The sequence below is a fragment of the Macaca fascicularis genome, chromosome 2, assembly GCF_037993035.2.
Source record: "Macaca fascicularis isolate 582-1 chromosome 2, T2T-MFA8v1.1".
Lineage (NCBI taxonomy): Eukaryota > Metazoa > Chordata > Mammalia > Primates > Cercopithecidae > Macaca > Macaca fascicularis.
Window position 1 is genome coordinate 39,795,370 of NC_088376.1, and position 14,372 is coordinate 39,809,741.

Here is a 14,372-nt window from a genome sequence, read left to right on the forward strand (position 1 = left end):
TGAGTTATGAGAACAGCTGTACAACAAAGAGGAAAATACATAGTGAATTATTGACTGTTACTGAGTTTGGGTCATGAAGTAGTACTAATAATAATTTATAAGAGCCTAATTCTGCTGGTTCTGCTGGTAGCCTCCTTATGATCTTATAGTGAACTTGATTTGATCTCCTTGAACATTTGCTTGGTGTTTCTAGAAAAATGAACAGAGGAATTATTATAGAAGTCTCTTACGCACAACAAGCCTAAGGAAACAAAGAGTAACCTGACAAGACATTCCAGAGAAAAGGGCAAAAGAGAAAAGGAATAAGCACTTTGTTGAAAAAGAATGTTGTAATTGTAATGTGAAGACTCATTTGTTAGCTTTAATGACTCCCTCTGGAATATGTCTCTTCCGTTTACTTTTTGCGGAGTTACTAAAATTTCAGATCTTTGCATTTTCATTTTTTGAGTAAGTTTTACCTTGGAAGAACTTACTTATTTGCTCATTAGTTTATCAACACCTTCTTATTGAGAGCCTACTCCAAGCCAGGCAGAAATCATAGGGTGAAAAACTAATACTAACTTAAGCAGATCTTACATTCTGGTGGAGAGGTATATGATGATTGTTTTTAATAATACAGTGGATTTCACATCTAGGTTAAGTCATAAGTGATGTTGACCATAAATCAACCAGAAATGACATAAAAATAATCCATTGTGGCCAGGCGTGGCAGCTCACGCCTGTAATCCCAGCACTTTGGGAGGCTGAGCACTTGAGGTCAGGAGTTTGAGACCAGCCTGGTCAACATGTTGAAACACTGTCTCTACTAAAAATGCAAAAATTAGCTGGGCATGGTGGCGGGCACCTGTAATCCCAGCTACTTGGGAAGCTGATGCAGGAGAATCGCTTGAACTCAGAGATGGGGGCTGCAGTGAGCCAAGATTGTGCCTCTGCACTCCAGTGTGGGCGACAGAGCAAGACTACATTGCAAAAAAAAAAAAAAAAAAAAAAGAAGAATCCATTGTATCATTGATATAGTGATTCAATATATATCATCAATACAGTGGTAAAATTATTCTTTCTACTGAGTCTTAGGAAGTTGATAGTTAATGCATTTGCAGACTGAGAGTCAGGATTTGAAATCTGTAACCAAAATGTTTCTTTGCTCAATCCCTGCAACAACCCCAGATTTTATTTATTTTGCCAGGCAGTTTGTCAGAGTAGAGACAGGCTGTTCATCTACTTCCTCCCTGAATGGGCTTACAAAGTAGAAGAAACAGAGCATTATGTGCTTCTTGTGTGGTAGCCAGAATATCTTTGAAAACAAAAATTGCACAATGTTTTAAATAAAACAGAATAAAAAATAATTTATTTCGTGTGGATGAAATGAGCAGATGAACATATAAAAATTTAAATAAAAACCCGTAATAGAAAGAATACCATATATTTATATTTAGTATTTCTTAGTTCTGTTCCCAGATATCACTTACATGCCATGTGGCCTGCAAAATATAACTGAACTTTTGTGATTTTCTGTTCCTTGTAAAGGAGAGAGTTGGGCAAGACTAAATGATCCTGGAAAGTCCCTTCTAACTCTAAAAGTCTTACATCCTTGTAAACAACTAAGCAGTCTTAGGTGTGTCATAGGAATTGAGGGAAAGCAATGAGGGAGAAATTGGTTTTGAAGAAGTAGAAACATGGGAATGGAATTGTAGTTCACTAAGGAATTAGAAGCAGCAGGAAAACTTTCTTTGGCCCAATTCTCAACACTTACTCAGTGATACAGATGAAGGAAAAACGACGTGCTTAAACTAAGGAATACTGCAATCGCTAACTAATAAGTACACTAGGTTCAGAAATATATTTGGAAACTAAAATTAAGATAGAAATAAGATGAATAAGAACAGACAGTATTGTAAAACTCTACATTAAAATTTTAAAAGGGATTGTATAGATTGGTGAGAACCTAGCCTGGCAGCAGCTTACATGAGTAAAAATCTTAGTAAGAGCTGCTGTGGTAATGTAGGTACTAAAAGTCTCAACACAGTCCATGGTGACACTGATAGGAGTATGAGAGGTGCTTAGGTGGAGGTATACTCCCTTATGTGTGTGTTGGCCATATAAAACATGATGTAATTAATCCACTTTTGATAGATATTCTTTAACAATGGTATTGAGAAACTTGGATGCTTCCAAATACTGGCGTCCAGTATATCAAGGATTTGGAAACCAGGTCACATAAGGAATACTTATGGACACAGAGACTTGCCTCAGGGAGCACAGCTGTCATATGAAGAAGGAATGTTCACAGTGCTTAACCAGGTTCTTAAAAATTCTTGGGGAGTTTATAATACATTGTTCTGGTTAAGAAACAGTGCTATAGGAAGAGAGAAGACCAGTGGGTCGTAGTGAGGGAAAGGTCAGAAATTATCCCTAAACTTTTTTTTTTTTTTAATTTAAGCGAAGCTAACAATAAAAAACTGCCTCAGAATTGTGCACTTCCTCAGTGCTTAGATCTGAGCAATTTCCTTCCAACTACAGCCAGGTCCAGCTATATAATGCAAGAATAAAGATTTAAGTAATTTTTTTTTTCTTGAGGTGGTATCACTCTGCCACCCAGGCTGGAGTGCACCAGTGCCATCTCAGCTCACTGCCACCTCTGCCTCTCAGGTTCAAACGATTCTCGTCCCTCAGCCTCCCAAGCAGCTGGGGCTACAGGCGTATGCCACCACGCCTGGCTAATTTTTTGTATTTTTAGTAGAGATGGGGTTTCCCCATGTTGACCAGGCTGGTCTCGAGCTCCTGGCCTCAAGTGATCTGCCTGTCTCAGCCTCCGAAAGTGCTGGGATTACAAGCCTGAGCCACCTTGCCCGACCAAGTTTAAGTAATTTTGAAAATTAAACACCAGAAGCACTAGAAGGTAGGAAAATAGTAACCACCATTGATGGAGTTCCTGCTATGTACTGTAAGTGCTTTACATATAGATTAAAAAAAAATTTTTACAAGCATTTTATGAATTTATTTTTTTACACACCACCATTGTACAAACAAGGAGACTGGAGTTTTCTTTTTTAAACTTTTAGGATTGGGGGTACATGTGAAGGTTTGTTACATAGGTAAATACATGTCATGGGGGTTTGTTCATATTATTTCTTTCTTTCTTTTTTTCCCCTCCACCCCGGGACCGAGTCTCATTCTGTTGCCCAGGCTGGAGTGCAGTGGCGTGATCTCAGCTCACTGCAACCTCCGCCTCCCAGGTTAAAGTGATTCTCCTGCCTAGGCCTCCCGAGTAGCTGGGATTACAGGTGCCCACCACCACGCCTGGCTAATTTTTGTATTTTTAGTAGAAATGGGGTTTCACCATGTTGGCCAGGCTGGTCTCGAACTCCCAGCGTCACGTGATCCATCCACCTTGGTCTCCCAAAGTGCTGGGATTACAGGCGTGCATCACCGCGCCTGGCCTGTTGTACATATTATTTCATCACCCAGGTATCAAGCCCAGTACCCAATCATTATCTTTTCTCTTACTCTCCTTTGGCCACCCTTCCCCCTCAAGGGGGAAGTATTTGGTTTTCTGTTCTTGTGTTAGAAATTGGAGTTTAAAAAAGATTAAATAATTTGACCAAGATCACAGAGCCAGGAGCAGAACTAAAATTTAAACTTGTATCTCCTATTAAAGTTCTCATAGTGGATCTTTTATTACTAAAGAGTAGAGAATTGGAGTCAAGCAGTGGGTTAGAAAGGTTTGATGCAAAAAGGACTAGTGAAGGTTAAGAGAATTGTGGTGAACTGTGAGGTCAGGAAGTGCTATGACCTGAGTGTTTGTGTCCCCCAAAATTCGGCACCATCTCAGCTTACTGTAGCCTCCGCCTCCTGGGTTCAAATGATACTCATGCCACAGCCACCCGAGTAGCTGGAATTACAGGTGTGCGCCACCATGACCGGCTAATTTTTGTATTTTTAGTAGTGACGGAGTTTCACCATGTTGGTCAGGCTGGTCTTGAACTCCTGACCTCCAAGTGATCTGCCTGCCTCGGCCTCCCAAAGTGCTGGGATTACAGGTGTGAGCCCCCGCACCAGGCCATTCTTTTTTTGACATTGTGTAATTAGTCTTAGACATAATGTTTTTAAATATAAGCTTCCAGAGAGGATCATTCTAGGTTTTACTGATCTTTTGCACTTCTTATACCATACAAAGCTGTGCAAATTCTGAATTTTCAAAAAAATCATTTGAAACTTAATCTGTATTTTCAGGTTTAACATTTTTTAAAAAAATTTTCCTCATATCATTATTCAGTTTTACTCAATTTAACATTTATTGAGAATCTGCTATGTGAAACAGCCACTGTTGGCTTTTGAATAGTGATGTCATGTGATTGCAGCTTTATAGGAAGATTAGACTGGTTGATATGAACGATGGGTTGACTGAGGGAGAAATTGAATTAATAAGGAAACTAGTTTAGTGGGGTCACGAAAGCTCTGGTACAACATAATAGGCCTGAAGAAGAGTGACCATAGTGAGAAGAGAAAGTGTTGCTTGTAAGGAGATATGATTGTGAGGATTTGATGTAAAACTCTTAAAAATTTTTGTGAGGTAAAATTTATATAACATAAAATTAACCATTTTAAAGTATGTAATTCAGTAGTATTGAGTACATTAACAATGTTGTGCAGCCATCACTTCTGCTTCCAAAATGTTTCCATCACCTCAAAAATAGTCATTCTCAATCAGTCCCTGGCAATTACGAATCTGCTTTCTGTCTCTATGGATTTACTTTTTCTGGATAATTTATATAAATGGAATCATACAGTATGTGACCTTTTGTGTCTGACTTTTTTCATTTAGTATAATATTTTCAAGGTTTATCCACGTTGTAGCATGTATCAGTAATTCATCCCTTTTATGGCCGAATAACCTTTTTTTTTTTTTTTTTCTGAGACAGAGTCTCGCCCTGTCACTCAGGCTGGAGTGCAGTGGCGCAATCTCAGCTCACTGCAATCTTTGCCGCTTGGATTCAAGTGATTCTCCTGCCTCAGCCTCCTAAGTAGCTGGGATTACAGACACATGCCACCACACCCGGCTAATTTGTGTATTTTTAGTAGAGACAGGATTTCACCATGTTGGCCAGGCTGGTCATGAACTCCTGACCTCAAGTCGTCTGCCCACCTCGGCCTCCCGAAGTGCTGGGATTACAGATGTGAGCCACTGCGCCCGGCTGGCTGAATAACTATTACATGTATATATCACATTTTGGTTATTGTGAACAGCTTTGTGATAAACATTCATGTACAGTTATTATTTGAATATCTATTTTCAGTTAAACCTAAAATTGGAATTGCTGGATCATATGGTAATTCTGTTTTGCTTTTTGAGAAACCATCTGTTTTTCACATGGTGGCACCGTTTTACATTCCAACCAGTATTGTGAGGGAGATTCCAGTTTCTCCACATCCCTGCCAACACCTATTTTCTTTTTTTGTTTGCTTATAGCCATTGTAGTAGGTGTGAGGTAGGATCATTGTGGTTTTGATTTACATTTCTCTAATGACTAATGATATTGAGGATCTTTTCTTGTGCCTGTTGGCCATTTGTATACTTTAGTTGGAACAATGTTTATTCAAGTCCTTTGCCCATTTTTGAAGTAGTTGTTTTTGTTGTTGGGCTCTAAGAGTTGTTTATATGTTCTGGATACTAGACCATTATCAGAATTATGATTTGCAAATATTCTCTTCTAATTCTGTAGATTGTCTTTTCACTTTCTTGATAGTGTCTTATAGACAAATGTTTTTAATTTTAATGAAGCATAATGGATCTTGTTTTTTTGGTTGCTTATGCTTTTAGTGTCAGTATCTAAGAATCCATTGCTAAATCCAAGGTCACATATATTTACTCCTATGTTTTCTTCTAAGAGTTTTATAGTTTTAGCTCTGACATTTGGTCATTTTGAGTTAATTTTTATATATGACGGGAAGTTGGAGTCCAGTTTCATTCTTTTGTTTATGGATATGCATTTGTTCCAGTACCCTTTGTTGAAGAAACTATTCTTTCTTCCCATTGAGTGGTCTTGGCACCATTGATGAAAATCAATTGACCGTAGATGCATGGGTTTATTTGAGGACTCCCAATTCTGTTTAATTGCTGTATATGTCTGTCCTTATTCCAATACCACACTATTTTGATTACTGTGGCTTTGTAGTAAGTTTTGAAATCAGAAAGGGAGAGTCTTCCCACTTGATTTTCCTTTTTCAAGATTGTTTTGGCTGCTTAGGGTCCACCTTGCAGTTCTGTGTGAATATTAGAATCAACCTTTTCATTTCTTTGGAAGAAAAACAAAACACGATGGTTGAACTTTAGTAAGAATTGCATTGAATCTGTGGATTGCTTTGGATACTATTGCCATCTTACACAGAATATCTTTCCATTTATTTAGGTCTTCTTTAATTTCTTTCAGTGGTGTTTTGCAGTGTTTAGTTTATGAGTCTGATACTTAGTTAAAATTATTCCTATGTATCTTATTCTTCTTAATGCTATTATAAATGGATTGTTTTCTTAATTTTGGCTTTGAATTGTTCATTGCTAACATATAGAAATACAACTGATTTTGTGTGTTGATCTTGCAACTTTGCTGAATTTGTTTATTCTCACTCTGAGTGTATGTGTGTGTGTATTCTTTCGGATTTTCTGTTTATAAGATCATGTCATCTGTGGATACTTTTTCCCCTCCCTAATTGCTTTGACTAGCACTTCCAATACAATGTTAAATAGAAGTAGTGGAAGAGAGCATCCTTGTTCTTGTCTTGTTCCTGTTCTTAGGGTGGAAAACTTTGTCTTTCACCATTGAGTGTGATGTCAGCTCCACAGTTTTTTGCAGATGCCCTTTATCATATTGAGGAAATTCCCTTCTAATCCTAGTTTGCTGAGCATTGTTATCATGAAATGGTTTTGGATTTTGTCCAATGCTTTTTCTACATCAATTGAGATAATCGTTTGTTTTTTCCCCTTTATTTTACTAGTATGAAGTGTATTATATTGATTTTCATATGTTGAACCACCCTTGCATAAATCCCATTTACTCATATACAGTCCTTTTAATATGCTTGCTGGATTTGGTTTTCCTAGTACAAATGATCCTTATTTTTCACAGATTCTGTATTTGTGAATTCACTTATTGGCTAAAATTTATTTATAAGCCCAAAGTTGATACTTGCAGTGTTTTGTGGACATGTGCAGTGTGGCAAAAATGTGAGTCATTTGATGTGCACATTCCGAGTCGAGGCGATATTCCGCCTTCTTATTTCAACTTTCATACTATAAACAAGTGTCCTTTGCACAGTCTATTTAGTGCCACATTTTTTGCATTTTTGTACTTGTTGATGATTTTGCTGTTTAAAATGGCCCCCAAGCATAGTGATGAAGTGTGGTCTAGAGTTCATAAACACAAGAAAGCTGTGAATTTGCCTTACGGAAAAAATGTGTGTTAGATAAGCTTCATTTAGGCATGAGTTACAGTGATGTTGTGAATTCAATGTTAATCACAATTTATATTAAACAAAGTGTCTTTAAAAAGAAACACACATAAAACAAGGTTATGTAGTGATTGGTTAGCAAAAACATGACTGGAGCCTAACCCTGTTTTTCCCTTAGGAGCTGTGGTTCAGTATTTGCTAATTCAGTATTTATGGTAACTTTATAGAATGTAACTATTGCAAATAATGAAAATCAACTGAATTTTGTTGAGGATTTTTGCATCTATATTTCTAAGTGATATTAGCCTGTTTTCTTGTGATAGCTTTGGTATTCTGGGTAATGTTGGCCTCACAGAATGAGTTAATAAGTATTCTCTCCCTTTTTCTTTTTAGAGATGTTTTAGAAGTATTGATGTTAATTCTTCTTTAAACATTGGGTAAAATCCACTAGTGAAACCATCCGGTCCAGAGCACATTATGTGCGAGATGTTTTGTTACTGACTGAATATTTTACTTGTTATATGTCTGTTCACATTTTCTATTTTTTCCTGAGTCAGCTTTGTGGTAGTTTGTGTGTCTCTTGGAATTGATCTTGTTTTCTAGGTTTATTAATTTATTGGCGTACAGTTGTTCATAGTACTCGTTTATAATCCTTTTAAAAATATCTGTAAGGCCTGTAGAAATGTTATTATTTTATTTATTTGAGTGTCTCTCATTGGTCTAGCTAAAGAGTTTTTAATTTTGCTGATATTTTCAAATAACCGCATTTTGGTTTTGTTGATTTCCTTTCTTTTTCTGTTCTCTTTTGTGTATATCCCTGCTCTAATTTTTATTATTTCCTTCTTTTAGCTTTGAGTTTAGTTTTCCTTTTCCAGTTCCTTATGATTAAGTTGGTAATTCGAGATCTTTCTTCTTCTTTATGCAAGCTTCTAGGGCTATAAATTTCCCTCTGAGCATTGCTTTTGCTGCCTCCCATAGGTTTTCGTATGTTATGTTTTCATTTTCATTTGTCTCACAGTGATGTCCAATCTTGTGAAATTTCTTGGTGACCTATTGGTTTAAGAGAGTGTTAGTTGCCACACACTTGTTAATTTTCCAGTTTTCCTTTCTGTTATCGATTTATAGGTTCATTCCATTGTGATCAGAAAAGATATTTTGTATGACTTCAATTTCAGATTTATTGAGGCTCTTTTTTTTTTTTTAAATAGAGACAGGGTCTCTCTTTGTTACCTAGGCTGGAGTGCAGTAGCATGATCATGGCTCACTGTAGCCTTTGAACTCCTGGGCTCAAGCAGTCTTCCCAACTCAGCCTCCTGAGTAGCTGGAACTACAGGTATGCACCACCACACCTGGCTAATTATTTTGTTTTATTTTTTCTTTTTATAGAGACAAATTCTCACCATCTTGCCCAGGCTGCTCTCAGGCTCCTGGGCTCAAGTGATTCCCCCCACCTTGGCCTCCCAAAGCATTGCAATTACAGGCTTGAGCCACTGTGCCTGGCCTACTGAGCCTTGTTTTGTGTCCTAACATATGGTCTGTCTTGCAGAATATTCAGTGTACACTTGAGAAAAATGTGTACTATATTCTGCTTTTGTTTGATGGAATATTCTCTATATGTCTGTTAGGTCTAGTTGGTTTATAGTACTGCTCAAGGCCTCTATTTCCTTAAAGATCTTTCATTTAGTTCTGTCCCTTACAGAAAGTGGGGTATTGATGTCTCCAAGTATATTGAACTATTTTTCTCCCTCAATTCTGTCATTTTTTGCTTTATATGCCTTGAGGCTCTCTTGTTAGGTATGCATATATTTGTAACTGTTACAATTCTTGATGGACTGATTCTTTTATCAATATTTACTGTCCTTTGTCTTTAAGTCTGTGTTGTGTGATATGTATTTATTTATTTTTAGACAGAGTCTTGCTCTGTTGCGCAGGCTGGAGTGCAGTGGCATGACCTCGGCTCACTGCAACCTCTGCTTCCCAGGTTCAAGCAATTCTTCTGTCTCAGCCTCCCGAGTAGCTGGGATTACAGGCACCCGCCATCATGCCTGACTAGTTTTTCTATTTTTGGTAGAGACAGGGTTTCACCATGTTGGCCAGGCTGGTCTTGAACTCCTGACCTCAAGTGATCCACCCACCTCGGCTTCCTAAAGTGCTGGGATTACAGGCATGAGCCACCGCACCCGGCCTATGCTGTGTGATATTTATATAGCCACCCCACTCTCTTAGTTATCTTTTACATGGGATATCTTCTTCCATCCTTTCATTTTCAGACCTAGTTGCATCTTTGTTTGGATCTAAAGTGAGTGTCTTACAGATAACAGAGTTGCATCATGTTATTTTTAATCTATTTATATTTAAAGTCATATCTGATAAGGAAGGATTTCTGCTATTTTGCTGTTTTCATTTGCTCTTTTTTTTCTTTCAATTCTTCTATTACTGTCTTCTCTGGTGATTTCTTTTTCTTTTTTTTTTTTTTGGAGGGTGGGGGTTAAGGTCTTACTCTGTCACCCAGGCTGGAGTGCAGTGGTGTAATCTCTGCTCACTGCAACCTCTGCCTCCCAGGTTCAAGCGACACTTATGCCTCAGCCTCTCAAGTAGCTGGGACTACAGGTGCATGCCATGATGCCTGGCTAATTTTTTGGTATTTTTTGGTAGAGTCGAGGTCTCAGCATGTTGGCCAGGCTGATCTTGAACTTCTGACCTCAAGTGATCTGCCCACCTCTGCCTCCCAAAGTGCTGGGATTACAGGTGTGGGCCACTGTGACTGGCCTATTTTTTCTGATATATTGTTTTATTATCCTTCTCATTTTTCTTTCTGTATTGTTTTTGTTTTTGTTTTTCCTTAGTTGTTACCCTGGGGATTAACATCTTAGGTTTTTAACAGTCATGTTTGAATTAATACCAACTTAGTTTCAGTACTATGCATAACTCTGCTCCTTTGCAGCTATATCTTTGTATGTTACATCTTTACACATTAAAATATATGTCCATTAACCTAGAATTGAAATTTTTGTTTTATGCATTTGTATTTTAAATTATGAAGGAAAGAAAAGGAGAATTTACAAACAAAAACTGCAATACTACTGACTTTCATATTTACCTATGTAGCTACCTTTGCTGTTGCTCTTTATATCTTCATATGACTTCAAATTACTGTCTATGTTTTTTCATTTTAGCCTGGAGGATTCTGTTTAGCATTTCTTTTCTTTCTTTCTTTCTTTTTTTTTTTTTTGAGACAGAGTCTTGCTCTGTCTCCCAGGCTGGAGTGCAGTGGTGCAGTCTCAGCTCACTACAACCTCCACCTCCCGGGTTCAAGCAATTCTTCTGCCTCAACCTCCCGAGTAGCTGGGACTACAGGTGCGTGCCACCACGCCCGGCTAATTTTTTTGTATTTTTAGTAGAGACAGGGTTTCACCATGTTGGCCAGGCTGGTCTCAATCTCCTGACCTTGTGATCTGCCCACCTCGGCCTCCCAAAGTGCTGGGATTACAGGTGTGAGCCACTGCTCCCAGCCTCTCTTCAGCATTTCTTAGCACAGGTCTGGTAGTGATGAATTCCTTTAGTTTTTGTTTATCTGGGAATGTCTTATGTTCTCCTTCATTTTTGAAGGACAGTTTTGCTAAATGTAGAATTCTTGGTTGGCTCCTCTGCTTTCAGCATCAGATTCTATCCCCTCCCCAGGGCTTATTATTGCTGCTTATTGTGAGTGGTTTTTGTTTGCTTGTTTAGTGACTTTTCTAAGCTATTTTTATAAGGTCTATGGTTCTGGTCATGTGGGGCCACTGAAGTTGATTCCATTTGCTTGGTAATCAGCTAGTGTTTTTGACAGTTTCATTAAAACACCTGGAGCCAAAAGAAAAAAACAAAACAAAAAAAACCTCTCCCCATCTTTACAGATGGATTTATGTTGGGGCACTATTTGACCACTTAGTGATGCCATTTATAATTCTGCCTTAGCCTTTCTCTTACTGTTTGTTCAAGGCCTGAAGATCAGCCAGGGTGAAAGCTTAGGGTCTTCTTGGGTCTTTCCTGGGCCTTTCGTGAGTGTGCGTCCAGCCCTGGCCTTGTGCACGTCCTTCTTGATTGGCATACACACCCCTTATTACCCATGAATATCCTTTCCCATTCCCTTTCTGTCCAGGCTTTTCCATCTGTCTGTTTCTTGTCCCAGTTGTTGTCCCTTGCCCCAGGCTGCTGCATCAATTAAATGATTTTTGCAAAAACCACCCAGGAAGACTCCCTATACCTGGGAATGATGCAAGTCAGGCAAAGCCAAGGCAAGCCATTGCTCAGGTCCTTCAGGGAGCTGCCAGACAAGTTGAAACCCACAATCATAATTGTTTAAAAATGAGATCTGTATTGCTTCCTCTGGCATTAGGAGTGCAGGTTACTATCCACACACCCATCACTGACTTGGGGTGTGGGGGATAGTGGGCAGGCAACTTAGGATGCTGTAGCACTCTCTTTACCACAGAGCAGCAACTTCTTTCTTCACCAAGCCTTGCCCTAGATTTTATACGTTGTTTTTTTTTTTTTTTTTACTAGATTCCAGAATTCTGCAGAAGTTGAGTCTGACAGTATTTACCAGCTCATTAATTGCATTCATTGCTTTTTGCAGTGACAGTGCCATTTTTGGTGGTATCACCCCAAATGTAGGGATTTCTCAGAAGGTTATCATTAACCAGAAGTAAGAAAATTAGGAAGGAAGAAGTTGATTTATGGGTACAGACTGGACTATTTGTATTTGGACATGAATGTTGGGTTTGAGGTACTGATGGCACAATCTGTGGGTGTCTAGTGACAGTTAGAATTGTAGTGCCTGAATTCCAGAAAGGTCTTAGAGCTGCAAAGAGATCTGGGAACCTTCTGCACAGAAATTATAGAAAATGAAAGTGTATGATTTCCTCGGAATAGAGAGGAAGGTCAAGTATGGCATCTTGTGAAACACTTTCAGCTAAGAAATTCTTCATTTATTCATTCAGCATGTTCGCTGACTGCTGAATAAATAATTTTGTTTTTCCTTTGTTCCTACTACTGATGTATGTACTGCTAAGCATTGGAGATAGAAAGGAATAAGATCTCGTTTTCTGCCCTCAGGAAGTTCACTCATATTGAGGAAGACAGACAAGTAAACAAGTACAATGCAATGTGATAATAACAAGGTTAGAGGAGCCCAGACAGAGGTAAACAAGAATATGTAAACAGGTCGGAAGGGAAAATAAGAAATTCAGGGAAGTCAAAGAAGGAGAGAACATAATGGAGAGAGTGGGCTGTGATCTTGGTTGCTGCATAGAGTTTGAGAAGGCTGAGGACTTTAAAAGTTACTGATTTGACAGTAAGGAGAGATGACATAATGTATTCATAAGAATGGTTTTAATTGAGTAGTTTTGTTAGAATGCTGGAGACAAAGGATCAGATAATAAAGAGTTGGGAGTGTGAGTAGTGAAAAAGTTGAGGGAAAAGGAAAAGACAACTTTTTTTTTTTTTTTTGAGACATTCTCGCTCTGTCGCCAGGCTGGAGTGTAGTGGCATGATCTTGACTCACTGCAACCTCCACCTTCCAGGTTCAAGCAATTCTCCTGCGTAGCTGGGACTACAGGCGTGCACCACCACGCCCAGCTAAGTTTTGTATTTTTAGTAGAGACGGGGTTTCACCATGTTTGGCCAGGATGGTCTTGATCTCTTGACCTTGTGATCCGCCTGCCTCGGCCTCCCAAAATGCTGGGATTACTGGCATGAGCCACCATGCCCAGCTGGGAAAGACAACTTTTAAAAGAGTGGTATAAGTTTATTCTATGGGAAAATTGGACCAGTTAGAGAAAAAAAATAAATTAGCAAAATGTTACAGTTTAAAAGTTGTAGCAGAGTTAAAAATAACTTCATTTTGAATTAGAAAAGATTTGAGTGTGTTTTTAGATAATTGAAGGGACTGAATAGGAAGGAAAATAAGGATGTCGAGTCCCAAGAGAGTCCGGAAAGATAGTATTAAGATCCTAGAAGGATCAGGATTTGGAGACTTGAGTGAAGAGAGAGAGTGAGAATAATGAGAGTTTTGAGACAAAAGGAATTTGAGAAGTTTTACCTAGGGAGGCCTGTTTTCTAGGTAAAGTAGAACATAAAATCACACGCTAAGAAATGGGCAGCAGTGAAAATGCCTGACTGAAGTTGATGTAGCATACATTTGTATTGATAGTACCATTTGGTGATTTTCTCATTGCTTTCAACACATATGTATTTATTAAGCATTTACTGTGTACTAAGCACTGTACAAGATCCTTGGGATTCTATCTGTAAACAAACAAAACTCCCTGCCCTTGTGGTGGTTACATGTGACTGGGGTAAGGGGAGAAAAACAAATAAATAATATTTTAAAATAAACATATGAGGTAAATAACGCTACCTGGGTCTGGGAACCAAGAAAGCAAATGGGAAGATTAGCCAGACATAACTGCAATTTTATATTGCATATCATATTATAATTTAAGATAGAAATAATTTTATTTTTATACAGCTCATTGTAGAATCTAGCTTGCTTTAAACTAAGACAAGAAGAGTATGGGTATGGTGGAGCCTTTGTGTACCTAGATTGTAGCTATGAAAGAAATCTATATTTACATTTAAGAGAGAATTCATCAATTTAGGACAACTTTATAATTATGTTATAAAGTTATTTCAGGGCCTTTGACAAGAAAAAAGATGGTGAACTGTCATATAATAACTGAAATTAAATATTTATTTGGTTAGAAAAAGATAATTTGCATCTTATTTCCAAAAAGATGATTTTTAACTACATAGAAATTTGTTATGTTTAAAGGCTTTAAAGATCTATATAGAGTTGAAGATCCCTTTTTAATAATGAATAAATTGGTTCTTTTGGCAATCATTTTTTTATATTCTCCTCTCATGGCCCTTTTTAATTTCAACAG

The 14,372-nt window shown here is 38.0% G+C and overlaps 1 protein-coding gene across 14 annotated transcripts in view; it reads left to right on the forward strand.

The window, feature by feature from the left end:
• Nucleotides 1–14,372, forward strand: part of NCK1 (NCK adaptor protein 1) — a 93,380-nt gene that overhangs the window by 75,665 nt on the left and 3,343 nt on the right. The gene's annotated exons all lie outside the window — the stretch shown is intronic.